A 22999-nucleotide genomic window follows, 5' to 3' on the forward strand; every position below is an offset into this window, starting at 1 on the left:
TATCACACCTGACAGTTAGGAAATCCATATTTGCATATTCATGAATATATACAATCATTGTCTTCATTAGTTTCTATATCAATCTGTAAGTATATAAATGAATTCATATTGAAACCTGTGACACCATCCAAAACCGCTAGGTTCATTCTAGATTCATCCCTTTGCATATTTGTATCTCTTTATCCAACAGTGAGAAATCGGACTCTCACTATCTTCTACATATTTACTTATTTGTTCAACACTAATGTACATATCAACTTGTTGCAGAACTGATAGCCCATAGTCTTCTGAGAAACATATTTACCAACTTCTAAATATAAAATTGAACAAAGGTATGAAATCAGTGATTTAATTTTACCCTTTAAGGAACTGGTGAAAGAAGATAAAATTAAGCCCAAAGAAAGAAAATAAATACCAATTCAATTTGAATAATTTCTATATGCCTATCTTCACGGTCATTGTTCTGTGACTGTGTCAATTCTTCTGATGACTTGGCAAAGGCATTCCTTATCTCTGCCGCGGGGTTTTTCATTTGTAAAACTTCCATTGGATTTTTCTTATATCCACCTCTCTCCTGAAATTACTCATCATGTATTTCATACTGTCCACTTGAGCATTTAAAATATTCATTTACTTTTTAAAAAATCTGTCAAATATTTCTAAAACTGTACCATACAAAAGTATTTTTCTCATGAATGCTTTATGTCTTGTGGGAGTGTTTTATCTATCCTTTTGATATGTTCTATAATTATTTTGTTGAAAAATCATGTATCTGTATACAACAGTAGACACTGAGATAAATTCTTTTAAATACACAATTTTCTGAATGCTAGTTCTTTAGTAAGGGATTCTGAATTAGTCTAATTAGGGTTAGTATTCGGGGACTTTTTGTTTACTATTGTTACCTTTGCACACCACATTCCTTTAGCAATATCTTGCATTAAGAGTGGCTAATTTGCCCTAGCCAGTTTAGCTTAGTGGATAGAGCATTGGCCTATGGCCCAAAGCCATGGTCGGCAAAGTGTGGCTCGCGAGCCACATGAGGCTCTTTGGCCCCTTGAGTGTGGCTCTTCCACAAAATACCACGGCCTGGGCGAGTTTATTTTGAAGAAGTGGCGTTAGAAGAAGTTTAAGTTTAAAAAATTTGGCTCTCAAAATAAATTTCAATCGTTGTACTGTTATATTTGGCTCTGTTGACTAATGGGTTTGCCGAACACTGGCCCAAAGGATACTTGGTTTGATTATGGTCAAGGGCACATACATTGGCTGCAGGCTCCTCCCCGGCGTGGGCCCTGGTCCTGGTCAGGGCTCAGGAGGCAACCAATCAGTGTGTTGCTTTCACATTGATGTTTCTCTGTCTTTCCCTCTCTTCCACTCTCCCTAAAAATCAATGGAAAAAATGTCCTCAGGTGAGGATTAACAAGAAAAAACAACAAAAGAGTGGCTGATTTGCCAGGGTGGTTTTTTCAATATTTGGTGTCCTCTCACCTTTGTTCCTCCTTTTGCCCTGTGCCACAGAGATCTGTCTTGCAATTAAGTTTCTTCATATTACTTGTTAGCTTTCTTTGTTACTGACTGGTAGTCATCTATTGGTAGGAATAGGCTTGGGAGATATTCTCTGCTATTCTGATTAAGCCTTATTTTTTGGTAGGCACAGTGTCTCTGGATCAGGCGTCCTCAAACCGGCCCGCAGGCCACATGCGTGTGTTTTTGCCATTTTGTTTTTTTACTGCAAAATAAGATATGTGCAGTGTGCATAGGAATTTGTTCATAGTTTTCTTTTAAACTATAGTCCGGCCCTCCAACGGTCTGAGGGACAGTGAACTGGCCCCCTGTTTAAAAAGTTTGAGGACCCCTGCTCTGGATCTAAGATATGTGAACTTTCCAGTGTTCAGCATGGACTGTTCCTTTTTTCTCACTCAGGCATTTTTGTTTGTTTGTTTACCTGGTACCTTTTCCTAGAAGCAGTCGATTTTCATTGGTGCACTAGTTGTATCAGTGTTTGTTGCCTTTCTTCACATGAGTAAATGTTTTTGTTGCAAAAGGAAATAGAGTGCAGGTGGATTATTCTGCCTTTCCTACAATGATGAATACGTCCCTTCCCCAGTTCAGCATCATTAGTGAGACTTTCTAGAGACACCCCAATCATTCCTGTGAGCAATCAGTGGGGTTCTTTGAGAAAAACCCTCAGGAAGAAACAGAATTCCTATATATTTGCAGAGCTCAGGGGTTTCAACCGCTTTCTCCAATGCACACGTGATGTTCACTAACAATTTGCTAGTCAGGATGTAACCCATCCCACCATTCGTTTAACATTGTTTCTGTAAATGATGGACCTGTCCACTAATTTGTGACTGCAAATCAATAGCCTGTTTGCATAAAAATTCTAGGAACTAATTTCAAAAGTAGTATACTCTGACCTTGCTGCTCGGGGAGATTTGCAGATCTTCAACCACTTATCTGAACAGACTGTGCTGGCTTGCACGAATTACCTCAGTGAAGAACTCTCAACCTCCACCTTTTAATTCCTTTGTTCTGTTTTTTTCTTCCTCCTCCTTCCTTACAAAAACCTCTGTCCTTTCCCAATTGTTAAGATGGTCTTTGCAACGTGACTCTACCATATTCTCAAGCTACTGGCTCTTGAATGAACCTGCTTTCCTTCCATTAGCCCTTGTCTCTTGATTATTGGCTTTCAAGTGGCAGCCAAAACCTGGGTTCTATAACAATCCTAGCGAACTCTTTTTACTAGTGTCCAATTGCCACTTGTACTAGTGACCTCATGCTTGTATCTCATGTCTCCCATCCAACAACTGTCTCTCCTTAGATTTAGAATGTATGGGTTCCTGTAATCTAATAATAGCAGTAGTTTAAGAGAAGTTGTGAACTTGCTGTATGACTTTCTTCCATTGCTAATATTTTGTTTTGGGTTTTGCATCTATGTTGATAAGCAATATCCATTTGTAGTTTTCCCTTTTTGCTATGTATTTATATGTTTTGGTACTAGGGTAATGCTGGTTAGAAATCTTTTCCTCTGCTTCTATTTTTTTTTTTCTTTTGTAAAATATTGGAGAAACAGATATTATTTCTTCCTAAAAAGTTTGGTAAAATTCACCAGTGAATTCATCCAGGTCTGGTGCTTTATTTTTTGAGAACTTATTTATAATTGAATTAATACATATATTTATAAGCCTATTCAAATTATCTACTTCTACTTGTGTGTGTTTTTGTAATGGTATCTTCCCAAAAGGAATTAGTCCATATTTTTCAAGTTTTTAAATGTGTGTACATATAATTTTTCATTGACTTTTTGTGATCCTTTTTATTGATATCACTGATTATGATCCTTATGTAATTAAAGATATTATTAAGAAACTAGAGGCCCAGTGCACAACATTCATGCATGGGGGAGGGGGTGTCCCTTAGCCCAGTCTGTACCCTCTCCAATCTGACATCCCTCTCACAATCCAGTACTGCTGGCTCCCAACTGCTCACCTGCTTGCCTGCCTGATTGTCCCTAACCACTTCTTCCTGCCAGCCTGATCAACCCCCAACCACTCCCCTACCAGCTAGATAGATGCCTAACTGCTCCCCTACCAGCCCAATTGCCCCTAACTGCCCTCCCCTGCTAGCCTGGTCACCCCTATCTGCCCAACCCTGCTGGCCCGATCACCCCTAACTGCCCTCCCCTGCCAGCCAGGTTGCCCCCAACTGTCCTCCACTGCAGACCTGGTCGCCCCTAACTGTTCTCTCCTGCCTGCCGGATTGATGCCTAACTGCTCCCCTGCTGGCCCAGTTGCCCCTAACTGCTCTCCTCTGCTGGCCTGGTCACCCCATCTGCCCTCCCCTGCCGACCTGGTCACCCCTAACTGTCCTCCTTTGCCAGCCTGGTCGCCCCCAACTGCCCTCCCCTGCTGGCCAACTTGAGGCGGCCATATTTTGTCCACATGGGGGTGGCCATCTTGTGTGTTGGAGTGATGGTCAATTTGCATATTACCTCTTTATTATATAGGAGGATAGCCAGTCTCCTTTTCTAATTCTCTTTAATCATTTCAGATCTACTTGAGAGGATTGCCCTATTTTTCTCAGAAAACCTTAATTATGTAATAAAAATTTTCTTATCTTCTTGATGTTTGAGAAGTACCATCATTCTCAACATCAGAACCAAATTTGGGGTAGGAATCCATTCTGCCTATGCAGATATTAAAAATAATCATGCTAGGAGTTGGGATAAATTTAATATTTGCTATAGCTGTAAGTAATAAAAGCTTGAAATTCTCAAAGTATGTTTGGTTTTAACCTTGAGCTTCACTGAGAACTCTTTTTAAAGAGTCTTTTATGCAGATCTTTCATCTTCAATCAATGATTATTATTTGGGGCTCTATGTAGTGATAAGACCTGGGGGAGGAAAGGCATTGTAAAATCTAAGCCTGTGTCTCTGTGACTTTCACAAGTGCATCCCCTTCTTCCCTGCCATTTTAAAATATATTTTTTATTGATTTCAGAGAGGAAGGGAGAGGGGAAGAGAGATAGAAACATCAATGATGAGAGAGAATAATCAATTGGCTGCCTTCTGCATGCCCCCTACTAGCAACTGAGTCACAACCCTGGCATGTGCCCTTACCAGGAATCAAATCTTGACCTCCTGGTTCATAGGTCAATGCTCAACCACTGAGCCACACCGGCTATGCTCCTGCCAGTTTTAGTGAGACAACTATGCCAAAGGAGATTGGATTCAGGGAAATGCTCTTTCCCAGGCAAGATAAGGGTCTGATAAACTCCCCCTGCATTGCAGCCCTTTATTATGAAGAAAGCTCTGAGCCTTTTTCACAACAGTTACTCCCACCACTCCCTGGCAGAACCACTAGTGAATCAATCTTAGTTCATCACTGTGAGAACCTGGTGAGGTAACTGAAGGTAAGCCCAATGGAAGTGTGGGGGAATCCTAAGACTTTGGGATTTCTCACTTTTGTGTTAGTCCACACTTAATCTTAAGTAGTTCATCAAAATTACCCTTGAGATATTTCTATTAGTTTGTGAATCCAGCTAATTCTGCTCCAAGTCCAAATTGCACCTTTCTAGATTCTCTCTAGATTTCAAGATGGTGGTTTTTCCTTTTAACTCAGTTTCTTAGTGATGTGAAAGAAAAAAAAGGGGGCTCTGTAATAAATCTGTCAAGTTCAGTGACTGAAAATAACTTCCCAGGGTGATTCAATCATAAATTCCTAACTGCAGAGGTCATGGTGGGTAGTCATGCCACAGGACTAGAACTTCTTTAATAAACCGTTTATCTTTTCCTTAAGCAATCCCTGCCCATTGTTCCTGTGCATCTAGGTTAACACAACTTTGAAATTTCAGGAGTAATCCTCTTTTCTAGAACCCTCAGAGTCATAACTACCCCCAAGGGAACACATAATCTTGTTAACTATTTATAATCCAGTATGGCTTGCTTTCTCCTACCTTCATGTAATTTTACTTAGACTCCCTTCTTAATTCCAAATGTATAAAACAAACTGCAAAACTGTCCTTCACCCAAGCATTTTAGATTTTGCTTTCCAGCATGTCATCAGTTTGGTTCAAATAACTTACAAAAATTATCTACAGGTTTGGGTGTTCTTATGTTAACCCTAGGGCAAAAAAAGTAATTGCTTTTCAATTTCTTCAGGTTTTGTTTTGTTTGTTTTTTCTTATTCTCAGGATGGGAATAGCAATGTCCAAGGTCTTTACATATCATACTGAAATTGGAATTCCTCTCAGTAATTTATGAGTTACTCCAAAACATAAAGGACTTCTTTTACTTTACCTATAGCTATCCTTCATCACCTAGTTCTCTGACTCCAACATATCCATCCTTAATAAATATTTTGATTTACAGCAGATACTCTTCATACTGAAAATACCAAATGTGAGCTATTGTTAGAGGCTCACTTTCTCTAGATAGCCTCAGACATCTAAAAGCCAGTGTGTCCAAACCATAGCATTAGAGATAAAGTAATCACAATTTCTACATTTAAAGACATATAATTTTCTGAACTCATTTGCTCTGTTCACTTTGACTATAAGTTGTCCTCTCACAGAACAATTCCTCTTTCCCTGAGATTGCACTGAACTTCATACATCTGAAATTTTGTATAGCACTGCTCCCTCTATAAAAAATGTTCTCTTCTCTTATCTGACAAACTTGTATTCATTCTTTCAGAAACAGCTCAAATTTAAACCTTTCTGAAAATTATTTTTCAATTTATCTAGTAACTAGTTAATCTCTATGAAATTCCATTGAATGTTTATCCCCCTTTTATATGAATTTTCAGAGTTTTGCTCATACTATAAGTTCAATAAACATTTGCTGAATAATTAATGCCTTGAATTTAAGCCAGCCTTTTTCACTCTTCTCATAATGTAAAAGAATCTTATTGAATCAAACCAAATATATTTCTAAAATCTTCTTTAAACCCTATTTTTTTTTGCAATATTTTTTCCTATACTACTAAAAGACTTTCAAGAGCTTAGGATATACAATCTAGATCAAATATACATGATATTAAACTAAAATAAGGATTTTTTTATTGTTTCTAGAATATAATTCTAAATCTATTTATCAGCAGTAAAAGTAAGCTATTTATTGGGCTTACTGTGACCTCATATAAGTATATGGAATGCAAAAGTATTTATAAATTAACATTGATTCACTGGGGCATTTACTTTAAAATCTAATGGTGTCAGAAATGCTACTGTATTATTGAATCTATTATAATTATTACCCACTTTGCATTTTAATTGCATTATATGAAATGTTAATAAGAAGTGATTCAGAAAAAATTATAACCTTTTGAGACCTTTTTGGCTGTTTAGAACATTAGTGTGATTCTCATAGCTAATTTGTACAGAGGATAATTCCTCAGATATGATAGGGAAATTAAGGAAATAAAGATTTGAGAGTTCAAATGACATTCTAAGATAACCAAAAAATATATTTCCCAGAAGTGTCAATGATCATTTATCTTTCTTTAATACTTAAGTGCATATTTCCCATATTCTTCCATATTTTACTTATCTTGTTTACTATCATTCTATGAATGCTGAAAGTTTTCATATTTTCTTTCTTTCTTTTATTCAGTCATTCATTTGTTATTCACTCATTCAGTCACTCATTTACTTATTTACTTATTTTGGTGCAAAAAGTATGTTATAAACACCAGACATAGAGAACAGTTTATTAGAGAATACTTACCCATTTTATAGAAAATAGTAGATGACTACAACTACTTGAATGCTAACCAACATTTTTAGCTCTACTAACCAGATTGATGGCTGTTTGAATATTGTCTTTTTCAACTTTCTTAACTACTTCCCTCTAGTCTGTCCATATCATATATGAACTTGCCATACAAGCAATGGGTATTGTGCCCCCCTTCCAGTTTTACTACCAAGAGAATATGGACAAATACACTGTAACCACCTTTCTTTTCCTAATGATGCATCATTTGTGTCATGAGGATTCAGGGGGACACAAGATAACACACACACACACACACACACACACACACACACACACCCCTAAACTCTTACTTTTTAGGACCAACTTTTACGTTTTTACTTGCATTTTTTAAGGACAAACTTTTAAAAGTAAAGTGAATGAAACCATGGGAGATGAAGATACAAAGACAGGAATTCAATGTAGAAAAAAGGCCTTGCTGGGAAACATTTGAGGAGAAACATTGCAGACACTTCATAGGCGTACAAGAAGCTCATGTTGTAAACAGGATTTAGCTGCTATTGATTTCCCCCCATAACCTCATGGTTTCATTTTGCTCAGCCTGGGATCTTGCTTAATTTCAAACTGCCTGTGATAAGCTCATTCTAGAAAAGCTTTCTGTTCAATGTACCCTTCCTTCCCTCAGTTGTGGATGGCTAGTTATTCACCAATACCCTCCTCCTCCTTGAAGCTCTCCCAGACCAATTTGTACTTCTCTGGGGTGCTCATCTTCTGCTTCTTGGCTCCAATTTTCCCCAAAAGGCTGCTCATGCCACTTGATCTTTTTTTTTTTTAACAGTTTATAAATTCTTTATAAGTTCAAAGGTAAAAATTTTTTCAAATTATAATATATGTTGTCAGTTTGTTTTTAATTTTTTATTGTTGAAAGTATTACATATGTCTCTTTTTTTCCACATTGACCTCTCCCTACCAGCTTCCACCCCCTGGCACATGCCCTCCGACCTACCTTCTGTGTCCATAGGTTATATTTATATGCATGTACACAAGTTCTTTGGTTGATCTCATATAAACCCTCCTGCCCCCCGCCCTCTCCCCTGCCTTCCCTCTGAGGTTTGATGATCTGTTTGGTGCCTCTATGTCTCTGGATCTATTTTTGTTCATCAGTTTACGTTGTTCATTATATTCCACAAATTAATGAGATGATGTGATATTTATCTTTCTCTGACTGGCTTATTTCACTTAGCATAATGCTCTCCACTCCCAAGAATTCCTTCTTTTTTACAGCAGCATAGTATTCCATTGTGCAGATGTATCACAATTTTCTAATCCACTCATCTGCTGATGGGCACTTAGGCTGTTTATAAATCTTAGCTATTGTAAATTGTGCTGCTATGAACATAAGGGTGCATATTTTCTTTCTGATTGGTGTTTCTGATTTCTTGGGATATATTCCTAGAAGTGAGATCACTGGGAGTTCCATGTTTAATTTTTTGAGGAAACTCCATACTGTTTTCCACAGCGGCTGCACCAGGGTTCCTTTTTCTCCACAGCCTTGCCAGCACTTGTCGTTTGTTGATTTGTTGATGATAGCCATTCTGAGGGGTGTGAGATGGTACCTCATTGTTGTTTTGATTTGCATCTCTCAGATGATTAGTGACTTTGAGCATGTTTTCATATGTCTCTTGGCCTTCTGTATGTCCTCTTTCGAAAAGTTTCTATTTAGGTCCTTTGCCCATATTTTGATTGGATTGTTTATCTTCCTTTTGTTAAGTTGTTTGAGTTTCCTATAAATGTTGAGATTAAACCCTTATCGGAGATAACATTGGCAAATATGTTCTCCCATGCAGTGGGCTTTCTTGTTTTGTTGATCGTTTTTTTTTTGCTGTGCAGAAGCTTTTTATTTTGATGTAGTCCATTTGTTTATTTTCTCCTTAGTTTCCATTGTCCTAGGAGCTGTATTGGTAAAGATATTGCTTCGACATATGTCTGAAATTTTGCTGCCTATGGATTCTTCTAAGATATTTAAGTCTTTTATCCATTTTGAAACATAGACCAGTTCTTGTACCCTCATAATAAGGGGACATTTAGACAGAGGCATATACTTAAGTAAGCTTTCTCAAAGAGGTAGTTAGGATTATAAAAATGCATACCTCCGGCTAGAAAAAGGGAGACTTACAGGCGTAATAGGGTAAGGGGTGTTGAGAGTCAGGGATCCTGGGAGATATGTGTCCTTTCTATCAGGCCAAAGGAGAGATCACTGTCATTACTAGTAGTGTCATCTAGTTGGCCTCACAAAGTGCTAGTTCTGAAATCATTAGGGCCCTCTTCCTTACGGAGCCTGCTAGACTTAATATGATTTACTCAGGGGCTTCCAAGAAAGTAAATATCTGACACTTTATTTTATCAGGTACGAGTAGGTATTTTGTATTGAACCACCTAAGTACATCAGACATGGTCAGTACTTCCCTGATTTCCCAAAGCGGAATTAAGACCAGGTTGTCAAATGTAAGAAACTTCAAGACAGCTTCTCCGAAGATCTTGGATTGTGTCTTTGTGTACACAGTGACAGATCTTGCCCTGATGTCTGAGGGCTCCAGATAAAATTGAATAAAAAATGGCCACTCAGAGAGACCACGTGCAGGGATAAAACAGCTCCTACACAATGAGAGGCTCCACCTCCAGGTATCTTGTAAAGTGGGATGCATCAGTTCAGTTAGCCTGGTGCTTACTCTTCCTGTTTCCAGTCTGTAACAGGTGATCCATGCGAACCAGTGCAGCTCCTATTAAGAGTAAGCATATCTCTGGATCTATTTTGTTCATCAGTTTATTTTTTCCATTGGATTCCGGATCCAGAGACATAGAAGCCTGGAACATACTGAGGAATTTCAGAGGTGGAAGGTGGCCACTTGATCTTCATCCTGATCCAGCAGGGAGTGATGGCAGAGCTAAAGAGACCTTAGCCAGTAGTTTTTCTTTCTCATTTTGCTTGAAGAAGGATTTGGCCTTTTTAGATGTAGCAACCACTTCCTTAGTCACTCTGACTTCTTCACCAGCAAAATCAAACACCTTGGTGATTTTTACTTTTTCTATTTGTTTGTGTGTGTTTTTAGGGTTCTCTAGCTCTTCTGCTTTGACCAACAATTTACTTGAACTCATCTCTTCGATCTCTTTTTTTATAACTGTTGGACATGGGAGCAATTTTTATTTTGTTCCCACATTGTTGAGGAAGCTGACCCACAGTTCATCTTCCTCCTTTCCCTTGCATCTTCTGACCCAGTGCCTTCTTCCTGACCTTCCTCTTCCTCTTTTTCTAAGGAGTGCTAAAGTGTTTTCTCTTCCTGGAGGAATGCTCTGATCCTTTCTTTCCCCCCTCCTTTGTTTTTCTGTGTCTGCTCTTCATCATCCCCTTCATCTTCCTTCACTAATTCATTTATATTATCTTCACTATACTCTCCATGCAAAGGCACATCGTTCTTGTCCTCCCCTGAGGTGGAGAGGGAGTCTAAGGGACTGTTTTCTTTGCCTTAGGGAATGTCAACTAAGTACTCTCCTTGCCTCACCTGGATAATAACGTTGATGCTACTCTTAGAATGCTACTGGATTTGCTGTAAGGTTATGGCCTTTATGTAAGCAAAGATTTCAGTTTGTGATTGTGGGGGTCAAAAAAAACACACACAAAAATAAACTTCTGGCTGAGCTAATAATCAAATGAACATGAGATATTAACAGGAGAAAATGTCCAAAATATATTATGGATTTAAATGAATCTGAGACCTAAAGATTTATTAAGCAGTTGAGGTGTATATGCCATTCTAGACTAAGGATAAAGGGAAGATAGGCAATACATAGGTAGATGAGAAAGAACAAACATGTGTAAACACATTCTCTTTGGGCCACCCAGAAACAATGAGGCACAGAAGAAAGTTCTACAGCAGGCTTTGCTAGATTTTTCTTGGTATGACTCATTTAGTTTTTACGATGACACTAAGATTATGCTCCCATACTTTAAGCAGGTTTTTCTATCTGAATTCCTTTAGGTTTGAAGGTTCTTTCTGAGTCTTTTGTTTCTTAATAACCTGCTTAAGATCAATATCCTTAAAACCACATGTTGGGTGGCAAAACGTTGGACTCTTCATGCCCCTTTTGTGATCTGTGGTCAGTCATGGTCATTCTGACATTTTCCTAGTGGCCAGGGCTCTTAGTTTCTGATTTTTACACTGAGGACCATTTGTCTTTTGCTGTCATTTTCTAGGTACTGATGTCAATGTTAACATTGCTGCAAATAGACATTGCCTCAAGAAAACACAAATCATTTCTGGTTAAAAGGATACTATGTCTTTGCTAAAACTGCCTCTGCATCACTTGTCTATGAGAATTGCTGACAGGATTATTTTTCATGTGTACCCCTGGGAAAATAACTCTTCTACATCCTGAATGTCCTTTGAAGTCAATAATAAACATAAATAGAGTGCCAAAAGAAATTACATTCTAATATTTCATACTGTACTTAATAGTGTACTCTGATACAACTCTAGTAAAAATACTTTAAAAGAAGGTGAATGGTACAAAAAATCATTCTGAAATGCTGAGTGACAAAAAAATTAAATAGGTCATTAAACAGTTCATATATATATGAACATTTTCTTAGCACCATAATTAAGAATTTTTAAAAATAGATTTTCTTTTTATTTATGTCTCTTGATAAAAAAGTTGGTAAGATGACCTCTATTTAGTTTATTAACAGATAGTATTTCTACCACTGAATATGTTTTTCTCCTCTCTTCTTTTAATGAGAATGCTTTGAAAGTTACACCTCCTGCTCATAATTCTTTTTTTCTTTATCTCACTATATTAAAGATGAAAGATTAATTTATCACAAGGATCCCTAGGATCGAGAAGTACATTTGTAGACCCAGGAAAAGGAATAAATAAAGAAGGAGAAATTTAAAATGAAGATAAAGAAGGACAAGTAAATAAGAAAGACTCGTGTTAAGTTAGGAGAGAAGTCAAATGTGTTTATAGCTAGGAAGGTCACCCTTATTAAGTAGGGACACTTGATAAAGGGGAACAGATAAGAAATAGGGAAACAGGGGCAGAAGAGAACAGAAATTTGGGGTAAAGGAGACCATAGTCAAAGAAGTTAATATAATTTTTGTCTAATTTGTCAATAAGTTAGAAATGAAAAAAATTAGCGTGGTTGAGGTAATCTGTGGGGTTAAAAATGTAGGCATGTGTTTACTAATTTTCATAAACCTTTTGTATTGAAGTTCATATGAATAAAGTCATAATTGAACAATGGTCAACTTACAGTTTACCAGAGAAATTGTGAAATGTTGTGTGAGACAGACAATAGGGCTATATATCTTATACTAAAGAGCACGCTAGTCTGCAAGTGGGAATGAAGAAATAAGACATTGATGGTGACCCAGACTGAGGATTAATGAAGTGGGGAAGAGACTTCAATGAGAGTGAAGTAATCACAAATTTTAATAATTTAATAAATGTTATTTTTGCTAATTTATAAAAATAAAAAGACATTTATGATTTTGGGGGAAATGTTAATCTAGAAATAGATGAAGGAAAATTCCTAACCTGGTAATTGATTTTATAAGAAATTTACATACAGCACAACCTATCGTTAATAGGGAAACATTAGTAGCATTTCTTTTAAAATCAATAAAAAAATAAGGATGTCTATTATTACCAGTTTTATTCATCATTATCTAATACTCTGAACAAGGAGTATAGGAAGAAAATGTCAAAGGCATGAAAATGAAAAAATACCCACTTTTAATAGATAATAAAAGTGAGATTTAAAAGCTGTGTAATATGATTAAATTGAATCCTGTTGGATTTACCTTCAAAACCTGGATTAGAAACTTACATGTGAACCACAAGAATAAACACATCATTTGCTTATAATAATATGCAATTAGTATGCATAAAATAAACTTTGGGGTGTAGAAATATGGATGCTGTTTTCCTTTCCTATTATTCACTATTAGTCTAAAGATAGAATAATTTACAAGTGGCTTTGAATGCTCTAGTTAAGTTTAATTGGTTCTTTTGGATTAACCTTGGCATAAAAATTTTTCTTTTCTCAGAGTTCTAAGGTTATAGAATTGCCATTGAGTTATTTTTCTAAATCTTGCAAAAGTGTTAAATCATTAAGTACTGTTTCTTAACTCAACACAAGTTCCAATCCATCTTCATAATCCACAAAGCTGCAAATGCAGCAGATAATTATGTTTCTCTCAAGATAACAAAGCCCATAGGTCATTCTGTTTAGGTGGGAATTGAAACAACTGTACTACATTATTGGAAGCCAAACAATTAGTGAAATTATTCTGCATCGTCTGCATTATTTCTTCTCTTTCACCTCATGTTTGACTTGTTTTCGGATAATTAACGTTAAAATAAATAAACTTTTACTGCCTTTTTTCCTATTAATGGATTTCTACCATGATGGGCTGAGCAGAACATTTTAAAGAAATCCAAGGTTTGTCTCACTTTCTGTTATTTTTCTTGAGTGAATCGAAACTCAGCTACTAGTTAATACAATAATCTTGTCACTAAAGCTGACTCCTCTAAATAACAATAGATAAAGTCATGGAAAGCTGAACATGTTATGAAACTTTGCAAGGACCAATGTCACCCTAGGTACTACTGAGTGCTCAAAGAGCTTTAACTCTATGTGAATGCAAAAATAATGAAGGCTGAGCCTACAGAACTGAAAAATTAGTGGAAAATAGCTCATGTCTTTATTTTTGCTATGCTTTCTTATTAGCACCTTACAATTGAAACAAAAACATTGTTTTTAAATGTAATATTTAGAGGAAAATATTGACTTGTGCATATTTCTCAGCATTTTTCTAAGTTTCCCTTATATTGATATTAATATGGAAAACCTAAATTAATAGATGCACACATAAAATTGACGTATTTAGATTATCAATAAACAAAATACCCAGGGTTGCCAAGAGCAGAAAACATGGTTGAAAGCCATGAAATTTCTCCCCCTGACCCGTCTAATGCACACACATACATGCTGCAGAGGTTAGCAACCTTAACTTCTGAGGAGTGAGAAAAATTATCCCTCTTCTCTCCTTTTACCAGATTTCAGCCAGTAGTCATTCATACTTGACCGTACCAGTAATAAATAATATGCGAACCCTAGCTTAAATTAATATAATATTTTGAAGACTTCTCTGACTACAAATTTAGAATTAATTGTTCCTTATCAATGTGTTCATGGAGTTTAAAGAGTTCAAGCATCAACCATATCTTGGAATTCAATGGAATCATTGGAGATTGCATTGTCAAGAGTATGCCTTTTTTAGAAATCTGGAATATCTGATACTGCAGGACCTGAAGTTGCATGAATGGAGAGCACAAAGTTCCCAAGTAGAGTCATTCTTGCATTGAATCTTTGAATCCTACACCCACAAATTTGTATCTACTTGGAACACAGAATCATATTGATGTCTCTTAAATTAGTATATATACTAAAACCAGAGGTACATCAGCCATTTTAATATAATATTGATTCAGTGCTTGATGCTTTAGTTGTATCTAAGGAGGCCATCCAAGGGCTCTATCAGGCTAGCTGTTTCTGTTCAGTGTAGTATATTATGTGACCAATGGCTCATTTGGTTATGAGCCTACTTCCTCATTTCTTTCAAGATCAAGTTGATCCTTGTTTAGAGACTATGTTGACTGGTATTATTTATAAGCGTGAATAAAGCACCTCCAGATAGTGGTGCTGATTGAAGTTTATGAGCATGAAAAACAAACCTACACCTTAGAATAAGTGTTCATTCTTTTGAGAAAAAAAACAATTGGTACTTTCAGGACATAAAGAGCCTAATGTAGTCAGTCAATTTTCTGCTAAGTGCCCAGTTGCTCTTCACAAGTAATGATGTTATACAAGGTCTCAGTATTGATATCTGTTGTATATGTGTTGGACACTCATGGGTGATGTTAGCTAGGTCATTCTTGATTAGTGGTCTTTCATGCTGTCATACCTAATCATAGCCTCACCTCTGCCACCATGGTCATTTAATGTGTGTGTCTATAATATTATCATTGGTGTACCCACTGAACAATGCTGGCTGATATCAACTAGACAAGTTTTGTTGTTGTTGCTACTCAATTATTTAGTAGCTTTCTATGATGGATGTTTTATAGTGGGTATTAATAAGTGATTCAAAGGTCCTTGTAGTTTGTTTCCTCCTCTATATGTCCACCATCGTGCATTTACCCATGATCTCCTTATCTCCAATTTTTCAAATGTTTGCATTACAGTCATCCAGTACTGTTATCACACAGCCCATAGTGCCTATGAGTCCAAATATATTTTACACATGGATCACTTATCCATCCACACAAAGTGAATGGAAATGTGTACTTTGTAAAATTATACCTATTAGGAAGATTTTTTCTCACCACTTCTTTCAAAACCATCTCTGAGTAACCTCTAATCCAGCTATCATTCATTTGTGGCTTGCCTGTACATACTGAGCCAACCTATCTGTAAACCAAACTTGGACTGTGTCCTTTTTCTCCAACAGATTATATGGTTTTTCTTGTATATCTGCAGGTGTGAGATGAAGGAACTGCAATGCAACTGTGGTAGTTTCTTGAACATCTGGACTACCTGCTAATATAGCTTACATATGCTCTTTGGACTAGCTTAAGCTTGATCCTAAATATATCATTTCTAACTTGCAGTATAATGCTGCTAGGCCCAATTGAATTTATGCCTTGGTGTATCCAATAGGATGGCTTTCATAATGGTCAAATCCATACTCATTTCTTCAATTTATTATGGTCATGTGCTTAATTTTGACAGGCTCCAGTAATATACCAAGAACTTTTTATCAAGAAGTGTGCAATTATCTGCTTAAATGGCAAGACTTGTTCATGAACTCCAGGTCCCTATATTATAATTCCACCACTGACACCTTCATCACCTTAGGCTTGCTGGTTTTTATAGTGCAAGTGGCAAGGCTTAGAACTGAGCCCACTACAATGTCTTTTTTTTTTCTTCAGGCCCTACTCAATATAAGCAACCTTTGTGTTACTCACTGTATGTGCCAGAGCAGTAATTCTAGTAGTGTTATGATTTTCCTACAGAATCTGAACAGACCCGAAGGCTTTCTTCTTTGTAGAAGGGGGTACAAGATGGGGCATATTATCTTTTACTTTGGAGTAGATGTACTGGTTTTCCCTGAGTGATGGGTCATTAAAAATTTACTTGAATAAATTTTATATTTTTATAGGATTTATTTCCAACACTCTGGAAATATCATACCAAATATTCCAGTGTAAGACATCTCTTGACTATCTTGCTGATCAGCATGGTGACAATCACGTAATAAATCAATGTGATGTTCTTATGGATGTCCAGATGGTCCAGATATCTTTGAATTATATCAAGAAAGAGTTGAGGATGCTTAACATAGCCCTGAGGCAAAACTGCAGGTGTGTATATTTTTCTGTTTAATATAAATATAAACTTTTTATTGTCCATTTTACTGATTGTGAAAGAAACACAGGCACTGATCTTCAGCAGCAAGAGTATCCCTGTCATACAAGATGCTGTCAGCACTACTGTTTGTTTGAGATTGTGATAATCTACAATTATTCTCTGGTCTCCACCAATTTTCTAAAGGGATCCTGTTGGTAAATTAAACAGATATGAGAGGTACCACCACTGCTGCATCCTTTAGATCTTTAAAGATGGCACTATTCTTTCTCATTTTCCCAAGATGTAATCCTGTCATTTATTTATTATCTTGTCTTCCACTTGGCCTTCTCCACTATTATAGCTCTCATGGCACAGGCCATGATCCAGTGCAGGACTACTTTAACTGCAAAGTATCTCAATCCAAACTATACATTCATGAGCTGAGGAAAGACATCTATGGACCCAATGTAATAACAGTTACCTGGAATTTGGCCAGGATTCCACTTTAAATTGACTTTGGCCCTAACAGGAAAGCTATAATGATAATTTGTTATCCAGGTATCAATATCAATCAGACACTGCATCCAATAGACCTCAACATGTCTGAGTAACGCCTTTTCATCAGTGTACATTCAGCTATCTGAAAGAAAAGGGGAATCATTGATGTGATATTGTACAGTTTGTTGTGGGAACTCAGTGATATCTTTAGTCATTGGGACAGAACAGTGTTTCAGCTCTGGGAAATGTTCAGTGAATTGTGAATTTTTATTGGGACAACACCTTCAGCTTCATGCTCATCAAACAAGAGCTCCCCCCACCCCCACCCCGGCCCCAATCTTTGTTTTCTCCCTTTTCTTTTTTCCTTTGCCCCTAAGGATTCCAGGTTTTATTAATTATCTCCCAACTCCCTCTAGGTCAAACCTCCTTGTCATGCACACCAACCTTTCTTGTCATTATGATAATAATGACTCCCTGGTTGTTGTAACTTAAGTACTGCCATCAGACACACATTGGTTTAGGTCCCTTCATCTCCATTGGTATTAGCAGGTAAAGCAGTACATTATCCTCTTCTATCAGCAGCCCTCATCTTCAGTGGAAAGCCACTGTTACGTTTCCTAATGATGCTAGTAAACCCTCTCTTTAGCACATCTCTAATAGTGTGGTAGTGATGAGTATTCTGGGCCTTCTTAGGAAACAAATCTTCTGATGGGAGTTTTACTCCACCATCCCTACTTCCTTGATTATTTTAATTCCTACTTGCACCTGAAATTTTAGGCATTTCAATTTTGCCAGAGCCAACCCAGCATTAAGTTTTCATCATCCCCTAGGATCCTTGCCAGGGTGTGAAAATTTGTATTCCTAAAGAGTGTCCCAAATTTAATAAACTCTTAGTTTTTTGTTCTGGTCCTCTTGATCAAGTACCTTCAAAATCTGATATCAAGGGTACTGTCTTGACTCCTGCTGGTTAATTCTTTCAGCTCCTTTGTGGCCTACTTCTTTTCTTTCCTTGTAAAAATTAACATGTGCCATGCTGGGTTCTGCTGTGACCATACCCTAGTTACTGTCATAGAATTCAAGAGAAGAAGTAGGACATAACCTGAGGATAACTGATTTTGCCTTGTCAGGGAGAGGTACCTGCATTGTCTTCCTACAAGGAGGGATTGTACTCTATATAAATAATAAGATGTATATTCAAGTAAAGTTTATATACACTTCCTTCTAAAATAAAGTCTGTATTAGTAGTAACAAAATTTCTCACTCAGCTTGAATTTAGATAAATTCATATTTAAAAACTGCCAATAATTTACAATTATTCTATTTTGGGGTGAAGGCAAATTACTATATTTTATCTCATTGTTTTGTTTTAATATGAATCTACATAATGCTGTTTTTAATAAGCTTATATAGGCAATGCTTTTATTTGGCCTGCTCATTTAACATTCAAATTTTCATAAGTAGCTACCCAACAGTTGTAAATAAATTCCCAGTACAATGACTACCACAATGCTGAGGAATTCTGTTTAATAATGCAAATATAATACTCTTATTGTTGGCCTGTAGTTATAAACTTCTATTGGTCTATTTACAATTTGTAATTTCTAGTAAATAATGCTCTAATATAAATTATTGAGTTAATACAAATGAGAGTCATTAATAGAATAGTAAGGCAAATGCTTCTCATTCTACATATGGGCTAAATTTCCCCTCAATTCCATTCATTACTATGCCACTCAAATATTTCAAATATTTACACTATAAAAACTCAGTTTAAACTACCTGATTACACTTATGGAAATTGAGAAAGCAAAAATATGACTATTAAAAAGAAAAAAATTAGTTTAACATTATAAAAATACGCTATCTTCCCGCCCCCCCCCGCCACTTCCCCCAACATGATTCAGAGATTCCAAACATTTATTTATTTACTAGAGTAAGATTTGGATGCTTCACTGTTGCCTATAGTTATTTGGTCTGAAGTGAGAATTCTATGTAGAGTCCATTTATGTCCATGTTTGGGATGCTGAATTATAGTCTCCTTGCTGGTTTGGTTGCCTCAGAGAAAGCAAATTGATTTAGCCTAGTTCAATTTCAGCAAGCTGATAACTTGGCCCTTGCACATCAGTTATCTTGAATCACAGCTGACTTTGTTAGGTGTGTTATGTCATTCCGCATTTCACCCTGTTTGTGCAAAATCCAGATTTGGTTTAATGCTTTCTGACCTTCTGTGCAAGCTGGGTAACTTGCACAATATTAGACAAAAATAATGAGCATTTAGCAGGATCCAGGTTTAATTTATAGTGAAGTGATGGTACATGTAATCCCTGACTGTGTCTACTGAAGTTAGTTGCCCAGGAAATCAAAATCAACCAAATGAGTCATGAAAGGTGAAGGGAGACCCAGAAAGTATTGAAATGATAGTAATGCTATATAATTTTTACTGCATTTTTCTTATAATATAGAATAAAAAATCATATGCCTTTAATGATTGATCTGAAGACAGAACATTGAAAATTAATTTTTGTGCTTAAAAATTCTAAATAAATATATGTAGAAAGAATTTGATAGAGCATTCAAGTAGAAAAAGTAAAGTCTGAAGTTTTGTACATCCTACTGGATATTGAAATATGTATTCCTATAAAATTCAGCTTACACTTTACAGAAAACATTCTTAAATAAATACTATCATAGATTCTGGTTTTGTTCAGGACAATCACATTTTATGCATTACATTTTCCTTTCTTACAAAAAAAAAGGAAGAAATTAAAGTGTTATTACTGAGTGAATGTTCTAATGATTGTTAAAAAAATTTCAATACAAAAGTTAACCATATGTGCTAAGAGGAAATATAAACAAATAAGAAATATCTATATAAATTTCTACAATGTTGTGTTATTTTTTTCAGGTTTGCAATATTCAACATTTTTTTTTTTTTGCTCTAAAGAGCAGGGAATATCCAGCCTTAGTCTTCCTATTGTCAATTTTGCTTCATGAGTAAAAACCTATTCTTCCCCCAAACAACTGATTTCCTGTTGATCCAAGCTTAATGAGAAAGACCCGGATAATATATTACTCTTGCCGTTATGAGTAGTATTTTAAATTTCTCCCCCGAACAGTGAGTTTTTCCCTTTTTCTTTTATGGCACATCACATACATGATGCGGTAATGTATACAACGACAGTGTATTTCCTAAACTTTGTAATTTTTTAAAATTACATGATTTTCCAATTTGCTCTCTTCTACTATTTAACATTTTCCATATCAGGCTTAACAAGTGCATCGGAAGGTAACATGGGTTAAGGGTTATGCACAGTTCTTAGCAGGTGACTAGATAGTACAATTTCCTCTTTTATTGATCCTAAATGTACCAATATCTTGAGATATGATGGTTATGAAGCACTGCCTTAGAGCTTTTCTCCTGTATATACAATCTATCTACAGAAAAATACTATTAATTGTAACTGAACAGGCATAACAAAGGGTGCCCATTAAAAGAAAGCCTTGTCGTTCTTCCTTTGCTTAGACAAGAGTGATGGGTTACATGCCAAGTGAGAGATAACAAGGCTTGTCAGGGAAACACGTGGTCAGGAAGAAGGGAGAGGGGAGGGAGAAATATATACAGAGAAGAAAACATAAAGAAAAAGAAAGAGATTGAAATTAGTTTCAAAGAAAGGAGAGAATCAAATGTCATCCACTTGTATAATTAGAATCAAATACTATAATATAGTTCTCCAAGAGTCACAAAAACATATGATGGCCCTGAAAAAGATAGGCAAAAAAACTCCCAGAGTGTTCACAGGCTGGGAATAGTTTGCTTTCTTAGTAGAGGAAAAAGTCTTCAAAATATACGGAGCATTGGTACAGTCCCCAGGAGGATCATGCCTTAGATTTTTCATCAGAAACTGTGCATGATAGAAACAATGAAAATAAAATGTATAATGGCTAAAAAAAATAAAAAAATCAAACCATGATCCTATTCTTAGTGAAAATGCCTTTCAAAGATAAAATAAAGACACTTTCAAATATTAAAGGAGTTGAGATAATCTATTGCCAGCAGAATTGCCTTAAAATGTTTAATGGAATTTTTTTCAGACAAAAAGAAAACAATAGCAGATGGGGAATTGTATACAGATAATTTGATATTTGGGTATAGTTCTTGTAATGGCAAGTGTATTTCAGATTCACCCATGTTCCTGGAGTCTGTACCCAGCCCTATTTCCCACCTGGTAGACCCTTAACTAAATGTCTATGGTTCAATGCCTCAGTGGTTTTAAAAAGTTCTGCCAAGCCCTAGCCAGTTTGGCTCAGTGAATAGAGCGCCAGCCTGCAGACCAAAGATTCCTGGGTTCAATTCTAGTCAAGGGCATGTACCTAGTTGTAGGCTCCTCCCTGGCCCAGATGGGGATATATGGGAACTCTCTATGCTTTTCGCTTAATTTTGCTGTGAACCTAAAACTATTGTGACTCAGTTGCTTGGGCATTGTCCCATGTACTAAAAGTTGCTGGTTCGATTCCTGGTCAGGGCATATGCCCAGATTGTGGGCTCCATCCTTGGTGGGAGTCCTGAGGGAGGCTGCTGGTAGATGGATAGATGTTCTGCTCTCACATCGATGTTCCTCTTTCAATCTCTCCCTTCCTCTCTCTCTAAAAATCAATAAAAATATTTTTAAAATATATGTCTATTAAAAATGTTTTTCAGATTTGCAGTTTTTTTCAAGAGGGTAGTTCAAATTACCTAATTATCCATGAGTAAAATTTTTTCTTAATCAGTAAACACCCCAATGAAACTAAAGCTTACAAGTGTAAGAACAACAGCAGTCTGCTCTTCTAATTATCCTTTCCTCTTGGTCATAACCTCTATTAATACATTCCCAGTTTCTTACCTTCTAGTGCACAATTGCAGCATTTTTATAATGGTGATTATGAAAATTTTCTTCAGTGGCAATTCAAGTGCAGTTATGGTTCCTTTAATCTGTTACTTTTTGTTTTCTAGAGTTAAAAATTGTTACCAACTCCTCCTCACTCCAACCCCCCATGATATCTCTCCTGAAATACTTTGTCCTGTGATCTGACCAGATAACCAGGGAATTTGCTTTATCACTCTTATTTGGTTCTCTGTATCCTGATCACATGGATTTTCTTTCTTGATTTTTTTTTTGTAATGTTGAGCTAAGCACAAACTCCACTTTGTTAAGAGAAAAACTGTACATGTAACAACGTTTTTGAGATATAGATTAGCTGAAAATACCTTTAAAAAACAAACAAAAGCCAACAACAACAACAAAGATAAATATCACATGATCTCACTCATTTTCGGAATATAATGAACAACATAAACTGATGAGCAAAAACAGATCCAGAGACAGAGAAGCATTGATCAGATGCTCAAACCTCAGAAGGAAGGTTGGGGAGGATGGGGGTAAGGGGGAGAGATCAACCAAAAGACTTGTATGCATGCATATAAGCCTAACCAATGGACAGAGACAGCAGGGGGGTGAGGGCATGTACAGGAGTGGGGTGGGGGGCGGGGGGGCAATGGGAGGATACGGACACATATGTAATACCTAAATCAAAAAAATAAATAAATATTTAAAAAAAAACTCATACCCAATTTAAATACCAGTTTAGAAAGTTTGGACCTGATTTTTCTGCAGACTTTTGAAGCCATTATATTTACTGTCTTCTTTCAACATTGCTGCTGAGAATGCTATTACGACTCTCAATCACTGATATTTTTAAATTATCTCCTCTTTCTGGAATTTTTTTATTGCTGTGAAAGTTCATAATAATGTAATTTCATCTATATGTATATTTTTAAA

The 22999-nt window shown here is 36.3% G+C and overlaps 1 pseudogene across 1 annotated transcript; it reads right to left on the bottom strand.

The window, feature by feature from the left end:
- Nucleotides 1-7792: 7792 nt before the first annotated feature.
- Nucleotides 7793-15546, bottom strand: LOC307114857 (craniofacial development protein 1-like; annotated as a pseudogene). The gene is made up of 3 exons: nucleotides 15516-15546; nucleotides 10120-10697; nucleotides 7793-8033 (listed from the first exon to the last, which is right to left on the bottom strand). The product of its transcript is annotated as a craniofacial development protein 1-like (transcript).
- Nucleotides 15547-22999: the final 7453 nt, after the last annotated feature.

The sequence above is a fragment of the Cnephaeus nilssonii genome (assembly GCF_951640355.1).
Source record: "Cnephaeus nilssonii genome assembly, chromosome: 2".
Classification (NCBI taxonomy): domain Eukaryota; kingdom Metazoa; phylum Chordata; class Mammalia; order Chiroptera; family Vespertilionidae; genus Cnephaeus; species Cnephaeus nilssonii.